Here is an 8,129-nt window from a genome sequence, read left to right as displayed (position 1 = left end):
TACCACTATACCACCATCGCTTGACATGTACTGAAGAGGTAAGGCTTTAGGACAGCAAGCCATAGAATTTAATCACAGGTAAGGAACTTGGTAAAGTAAGGCGCAGTTGGGATGTTAAGGTACTGTACTTTAAAGTCAGCACTATAAAAACTGCAATATGAGCGTACATGTTCCCCAAGATATTTAACCTTCCCTCCTCTAGTAAGAAGCAAAGTACAGTTTTCAATGCTGTGGCAGTGCAAACCCCAGTGAAATCGTGTACAGGCATAGAATACAGACACAGCATTGACTGCACTTATGAAAGGTCTTGGTGGCTGGTAGCAAAAGCCCCATGGTCTGCAATCACTCTAATCAAACAGTATGTAGAAGGGGTAGTTGTGTTGTCTTGAAAACCAGACACAGTTAGGAGCTGTCGCACATTTATAAAGACTCAAACAGCCTTTATGCGACAGCCAGGAACCGAACCCGGGTCAACTGCTTAGAAGTCAGCTATGCTTACCACTATACCACCATCGCTTGACATGTACTGAAGAGGTAAGGCTTAAGGACAGCGAGCCATAGAATTTAATCACAGGTAAGGAGCTTGGTAAAGTAAGGCTCAGTTGGGATGTTAATGTACTGTACTTTAAAGTCAGCACTGTAAAAACTGCAATGTGAAAGTAGATGGCCCCGAGATATTTAACCTTCCCTCCTCTATTAAGAAGCAAAGTACAGTTTTCAAAGCTGTCACAGTGTAAACCCCAGTGAAATCGTGTCCAGGCATAGAATACAGAGACAGCATTGACTGTACTTATGAAAGGTCTTGGTGGCTCGTAGCAAAAGCCCCGCGGTCTGCAATCACTCGAATCAAACAGTATTCTATGGCTCGCTGTCCTTAAGCCTTACCTCTTCAGTACATGTTAAGCGACAGTTGTGTTGTCTTGAAAACCAGACAGTGAGGAGCTGTGGCACATTTATAAAGATTCAAACAGCCTCTATGCGACGGCCAGGAATCGAACCCGGGTTAACTGCTTGGAAGGAAGCTATGCTTACCACCATACCACCATCGCTTAACATGTACTGAAGAAGTAAGGCTTTAGGAAAGCGAGTAATAGAATTTAATCATGTTGAGTTTATGATCACCAGTTTACAAGCCCAATAGTATGAATATGCCACACTGCCAATAAAATGAGTATGACTCTGCAAAGGTAAGGAGTTTGGTAAAGTAAGGCTCAGTTGGGATGTTATTGTACTATACTTTAAAATTGGCACTGTAAAAACTGCAATGTGAAAGTAGATGGACCCCAAGATATTTAAACTTCCGTCGTCCAGTAAGAAGCAAAGTACAGTTTTCAATGCTGTGGCAGTGCAAACCCCAGTGAAATCGTGTCCAGGCATAGAATACAGACACAGCATTAACTGTACTTATGAAAGGTCTTGGTGGCTCGTAGCAAAAGCCCCGCGGTCTGCAATCACTCGAATCAAACAGTATTCTATGGCTCGCTGTCCTTAAGCCTTACCTCTTCAGTACATGTTAAGCGACAGTTGTGTTGTCTTGAAAACCAGACAGTGAGGAGCTGTGGCACATTTATAAAGATTCAAACAGCCTCTATGCAACGGCCGGGAATCGAACCTGGGTCAACTGCTTGGAAAGCAGCTATGCTTACCACTATACCACCATCGCTTGACAAGTGCTGAAGAGGTAAGGCTTTAGGACAGCGAGCCATAGAATTTAATCACAGGTAAGGAACATGGTAAAGTAAGGCTCAGTTGGGATGTTAAGGTACTGTACTTTAAAGTCAGCACTGTAAAAACTGCAATGTGTGTGAGAGTAGATGTTCCCCAAGATATTTAAACTTCCTTCCTCCAGTAAGAAGCAAAGTACAGTTTTCAATGCTGTCGCAGTTCAAACCCCAGTGAAATCGTGTACAGGCATAGAATACAGACACAGCATTGACTGTACTTATGAAAGGTCTTGGTGGCTCGTAGCAAAAGCCACGATCTGCAATCACTCTTATCAAACAGTATGTAGAAGGGGTGGTTGTGTTGTCTTGAAACCCAGACAAAGTGAGGAGCTGTCGCACATTTATAAAGATTCAAACAGCCTCTATGCGACGGCCGGGAATCGAACCCAGGTGAACTGCTTGGAAGGCAGCTATGCTTACCACTATACCACCATCGCTTGACATGTACTGAAGAGGTAAGGCTTCAGGACAGCAAGCCATAGAATTTAATCACAGGTAAGGAACTTGGTAAAGTAAGGCTCAGTTGGGATGTTAAGGTACTGTACTTTAAAGTACGCACTGTAAAAACTGCAATGTGAGAGTAGATGTTCCCCAAGATATTTAACCTTCCCTCCTCTAGTAAGAAGCAAAGTACAGTTTTCAATGCTGTGGCAGTGCAAACCCCAGTGAAATCGTGTCCAGGCATAGAATACAGACACAGCATTGACTGTACTTATGAAAGGTCTTGGTGGCTCGTAGCAAATGCCCTGCGGTCTGCAATCACTCTAATCAAGCAGTATGTAGAAGGGGTGGTTGTGTTGTCTTGAAACCTAGACAAAGTGAGGAGATGTCACACATTTATAAAGATTCAAACAGCCTCTATGTGACTGCCGGGAATCGAACCCGGGTCAACTGCTTGGAAGGCAGCTATGCTTACCACTATACCACCATCGCTTGACGAGAGCCGAAGAGGTAAGGCTTTAGGAAAGCGAGTAATAGAATTTAATCATGTTGAGTTCATGATCACCAGTTTACAAGCCCAATAGTATAAATATGCCACACTGCCAATAAAATGAGTATGACTCTGCAAAGGTAAGGGGTTTGGTAAAGTAAGGCTCAGTTGGGATGTTATTGTACAATACTTTAAAATTGGCACTGTAAAAACTGCAATGTGAAAGTAGATGGACCCCAAGATATTTAAACTTCCATCCTCCAGTAAGAAGCAAAGTACAGTTTTCAATGCTGTCGCAGTTCAAACCCCAGTGAAATCGTGTACAGGCATAGAATACAGACACAGCATTGACTGTACTTATGAAAGGTCTTGGTGGCTCGTAGCAAAAGCCCCACGGTGTGCAATCACTCAGTATGTTGAAGGGGTGGTTGTGTTGTCTTGAAACCCAGACAAAGTGAGGAGATGTCGCACATTTATAAAGACTCAAACAGCCTCTATGCGACGGCCGGGAATCGACCCCGGGTCAACTGCTTGGAAGGCAGCTATGCTTACCACTATACCACCATCGCTTGACATGTACTGAAGAGGTAAGGCTTTAGGACAGCAAGCCATAGAATTTAATCACAGGTAAGGAACTTGGTAAAGTAAGGCTCAGTTGGGATGTTAAGGTACTGTACTTTAAAGTCAGCACTGTAAAAACTGCAATGTGAGAGTAGATGTTCCCCAAGATATTTAACCTTCCCTCCTCTAGTAAGAAGCAAAGTACAGTTTTCAATGCTGTGGCAGTGCAAACCCCAGTGAAATCGTGTACAGGGATAGAATACAGAGACAGCATTGACTGTACTTATGAAAGGTCTTGGTGGCCTTGGTGGTGGTCTGCAATCACTCTTATCAAACAGTACGTAGAAGGGGTGGTTGTGGTAGTGGTTGTGTTGTCTTGAAACCCAGACAAAGTGAGGAGCTGTCGCACATTTATAAAGACTCAAACAGCCTCTATGCGATGGCCGGGAATCGAACCCGGGTCAACTGCTTGGAAGGCAGCTATGCTTACCACTATACCACCATCGCTTGACATGTACTGAAGAGGTAAGGCTTTAGGACAGCAAGCCATAGAATTTAATCATGTTGAGTTTATGATCACCAGTTTACAAGCCCAATAGTATAAATATGCCACACTGCCAATAAAATGAGTATGACTCTGCAAAGGTAAGGAGTTTGGTAAAGTAAGGCGCAGTTGGGATGTTATTGTACAATACTTTAAAATTGGCACTGTAAAAACTGCAATGTGAAAGTAGATGGACCCCAAGATATTTAAACTTCCATCCTCCAGTAAGAAGCAAAGTACAGTTTTCAATGCTGTCGCAGTTCAAACCCCAGTGAAATCGTGTACAGGCATAGAATACAGACACAGCATTGACTGTACTTATGAAAGGTCTTGGTGGCTCGTAGCAAAAGCCCCACGGTGTGCAATCACTCAGTATGTTGAAGGGGTGGTTGTGTTGTCTTGAAACCCAGACAAAGTGAGGAGATGTCGCACATTTATAAAGACTCAAACAGCCTCTATGCGACGGCCGGGAATCGAACCCGGGTCAACTGCTTGGAAGGCAGCTATGCTTACCACTATACCACCATCGCTTGACATGTACTGAAGAGGTAAGGCTTTAGGACAGCAAGCCATAGAATTTAATCACAGGTAAGGAACTTGGTAAAGTAAGGCTCAGTTGGGATGTTAAGGTACTGTACTTTAAAGTCAGCACTATAAAAACTGCAATATGAGCGTACATGTTCCCCAAGATATTTAACCTTCCCTCCTCTAGTAAGAAGCAAAGTACAGTTTTCAATGCTGTGGCAGTGCAAACCCCAGTGAAATCGTGTCCAGGCATAGAATACAGACACAGCATTGACTGTACTTATGAAAGGTCTTGGTGGCTCGTAGCAAATGCCCTGCGGTCTGCAATCACTCTAATCAAGCAGTATGTAGAAGGGGTGGTTGTGTTGTCTTGAAACCTAGACAAAGTGAGGAGATGTCACACATTTATAAAGATTCAAACAGCCTCTATGTGACTGCCGGGAATCGAACCCGGGTCAACTGCTTGGAAGGCAGCTATGCTTACCACTATACCACCATCGCTTGACGAGAGCTGAAGAGGTAAGGCTTTAGGAAAGCGAGTAATAGAATTTAATCATGTTGAGTTCATGATCACCAGTTTACAAGCCCAATAGTATAAATATGCCACACTGCCAATAAAATGAGTATGACTCTGCAAAGGTAAGGAGTTTGGTAAAGTAAGGCTCAGTTGGGATGTTATTGTACAATACTTTAAAATTGGCACTGTAAAAACTGCAATGTGAAAGTAGATGGACCCCAAGATATTTAAACTTCCATCCTCCAGTAAGAAGCAAAGTACAGTTTTCAATGCTGTCGCAGTTCAAACCCCAGTGAAATCGTGTACAGGCATAGAATACAGACACAGCATTGACTGTACTTATGAAAGGTCTTGGTGGCTCGTAGCAAAAGCCCCACGGTGTGCAATCACTCAGTATGTTGAAGGGGTGGTTGTGTTGTCTTGAAACCCAGACAAAGTGAGGAGATGTCGCACATTTATAAAGACTCAAACAGCCTCTATGCGACGGCCGGGAATCGAACCCGGGTCAACTGCTTGGAAGGCAGCTATGCTTACCACTATACCACCATCGCTTGACATGTACTGAAGAGGTAAGGCTTTAGGACAGCAAGCCATAGAATTTAATCACAGGTAAGGAACTTGGTAAAGTAAGGCTCAGTTGGGATGTTAAGGTACTGTACTTTAAAGTCAGCACTGTAAAAACTGCAATATGAGAGTAGATGTTCCCCAAGATATTTAACCTTCCCTCCTCTAGTAAGAAGCAAAGTACAGTTTTCAATGCTGTGGCAGTGCAAACCCCAGTGAAATCGTGTACAGGGATAGAATACAGAGACAGCATTGACTGTACTTATGAAAGGTCTTGGTGGCCTTGGTGGTGGTCTGCAATCACTCTAATCAAACAGTACGTAGAAGGGGTGGTTGTGGTAGTGGTTGTGTTGTCTTGAAACCCAGACAAAGTGAGGAGCTGTCGCACATTTATAAAGACTCAAACAGCCTCTATGCGATGGCCGGGAATCGAACCCGGGTCAACTGCTTGGAAGGCAGCTATGCTTACCACTATACCACCATCGCTTGACATGTACTGAAGAGGTAAGGCTTTAGGACAGCAAGCCATAGAATTTAATCATGTTGAGTTTATGATCACCAGTTTACAAGCCCAATAGTATAAATATGCCACACTGCCAATAAAATGAGTATGACTCTGCAAAGGTAAGGAGTTTGGTAAAGTAAGGCTCAGTTGGGATGTTATTGTACAATACTTTAAAATTGGCACTGTAAAAACTGCAATGTGAAAGTAGATGGACCCCAAGATATTTAAACTTCCATCCTCCAGTAAGAAGCAAAGTACAGTTTTCAATGCTGTCGCAGTTCAAACCCCAGTGAAATCGTGTACAGGCATAGAATACAGACACAGCATTGACTGTACTTATGAAAGGTCTTGGTGGCTCGTAGCAAAAGCCCCACGGTGTGCAATCACTCAGTATGTTGAAGGGGTGGTTGTGTTGTCTTGAAACCCAGACAAAGTGAGGAGATGTCGCACATTTATAAAGACTCAAACAGCCTCTATGCGACGGCCGGGAATCGAACCCGGGTTAACTGCTTGGAAGGCAGCTATGCTTACCACTATACCACCATCGCTTGACATGTACTGAAGAGGTAAGGCTTTAGGACAGCAAGCCATAGAATTTAATCACAGGTAATGAACTTGGTAAAGTAAGGCTCAGTTGGGATGTTAAGGTACTGTACTTTAAAGTCAGCACTATAAAAACTGCAATATGAGCGTACATGTTCCCCAAGATATTTAACCTTCCCTCCTCTAGTACGAAGCAAAGTACAGTTTTCAATAATGTGGCAGTGCAAACCCCAGTGAAATCGTGTACAGGCATAGAATACAGACACAGCATTGACTGTACTTATGAAAGGTCTTGGTGGCCTTGGTGGCGGTCTTGGTGGCCTTGGTGGCAGTCTGCAATCACTCTAATCAAACAATACGTAGAAGGGGTGGTTGTGGTGGTGGTTGTGTTGTCTTGAAACCTAGACAAAGTGAGGAGATGTCACACATTTATAAAGATTCAAACAGCCTCTATGTGACGGCCGGGAATCGACCCCTGGTCAACTGCTTGGAAGGCAGCTATGCTTAACACTATACCACCATCGCTTGACAAGATCCGAAGAGGTAAGGCTTTAGGAAAGCGAGTAATAGAATTTAATCATGTTGAGTTCATGATCACCAGTTTACAAGCCCAATAGTATAAATATGCCACACTGCCAATAAAATGAGTATGACTCTGCAAAGGTAAGGAGTTTGGTAAAGTAAGGCGCAGTTGGGATGTTATTGTACAATACTTTAAAATTGGCACTGTAAAAACTGCAATGTGAAAGTAGATGGACCCCAAGATATTTAAACTTCCATCCTCCAGTAAGAAGCAAAGTACAGTTTTCAATGCTGTCGCAGTTCAAACCCCAGTGAAATCGTGTACAGGCATAGAATACAGACACAGCATTGACTGTACTTATGAAAGGTCTTGGTGGCTCGTAGCAAAAGCCCCACGGTGTGCAATCACTCAGTATGTTGAAGGGGTGGTTGTGTTGTCTTGAAACCCAGACAAAGTGAGGAGATGTCGCACATTTATAAAGACTCAAACAGCCTCTATGCGACGGCCGGGAATCGACCCCGGGTCAACTGCTTGGAAGGCAGCTATGCTTACCACTATACCACCATCGCTTGACATGTACTGAAGAGGTAAGGCTTTAGGACAGCAAGCCATAGAATTTAATCACAGGTAAGGAACTTGGTAAAGTAAGGCTCAGTTGGGATGTTAAGGTACTGTACTTTAAAGTCAGCACTGTAAAAACTGCAATATGAGAGTAGATGTTCCCCAAGATATTTAACCTTCCCTCCTCTAGTAAGAAGCAAAGTAGAGTTTTCAATGCTGTGGCAGTGCAAACCCCAGTGAAATCGTGTACAGGGATAGAATACAGAGACAGCATTGACTGTACTTATGAAAGGTCTTGGTGGCCTTGGTGGTGGTCTGCAATCACTCTAATCAAACAGTACGTAGAAGGGGTGGTTGTGGTAGTGGTTGTGTTGTCTTGAAACCCAGACAAAGTGAGGAGCTGGCGCACATTTATAAAGACTCAAACAGCCTCTATGCGATGGCCGGGAATCGAACCCGGGTCAACTGCTTGGAAGGCAGCTATGCTTACCACTATACCACCATCGCTTGACATGTACTGAAGAGGTAAGGCTTTAGGACAGCAAGCCATAGAATTTAATCATGTTGAGTTTATGATCACCAGTTTACAAGCCCAATAGTATAAATATGCCACACTGCCAATAAAATGAGT

The 8,129-nt window shown here is 43.5% G+C and overlaps 6 non-coding genes across 6 annotated transcripts; all 6 read right to left on the bottom strand.

Moving 5' to 3' along the window:
* Positions 1–3,651: 3,651 nt before the first annotated feature.
* trnag-ucc lies at positions 3,652–3,723 on the bottom strand. The gene has a single exon. It is a non-coding gene; the product is annotated as a tRNA-Gly (tRNA).
* A 495-nt stretch (positions 3,724–4,218) lies between these two features.
* Positions 4,219–4,290, bottom strand: trnag-ucc. Its single transcript has one exon. It is a non-coding gene; the product is annotated as a tRNA-Gly (tRNA).
* A 991-nt stretch (positions 4,291–5,281) lies between these two features.
* Positions 5,282–5,353, bottom strand: trnag-ucc. The gene has a single exon. It is a non-coding gene; the product is annotated as a tRNA-Gly (tRNA).
* A 427-nt stretch (positions 5,354–5,780) lies between these two features.
* On the bottom strand, positions 5,781–5,852 carry trnag-ucc. The gene has a single exon. It is a non-coding gene; the product is annotated as a tRNA-Gly (tRNA).
* Positions 5,853–6,347: 495 nt separating this feature from the next.
* On the bottom strand, positions 6,348–6,419 carry trnag-ucc. Its single transcript has one exon. It is a non-coding gene; the product is annotated as a tRNA-Gly (tRNA).
* A 1,514-nt stretch (positions 6,420–7,933) lies between these two features.
* On the bottom strand, positions 7,934–8,005 carry trnag-ucc. Its single transcript has one exon. It is a non-coding gene; the product is annotated as a tRNA-Gly (tRNA).
* Between the last annotated feature and the right edge of the window lie 124 nt (positions 8,006–8,129).

This window comes from Solea senegalensis, unplaced genomic scaffold (genome assembly GCF_019176455.1).
Source record: "Solea senegalensis isolate Sse05_10M unplaced genomic scaffold, IFAPA_SoseM_1 scf7180000017459, whole genome shotgun sequence".
In the NCBI taxonomy this organism is placed as follows: domain Eukaryota; kingdom Metazoa; phylum Chordata; class Actinopteri; order Pleuronectiformes; family Soleidae; genus Solea; species Solea senegalensis.
This window is presented reverse-complemented; position numbering and strand designations above follow the sequence as displayed.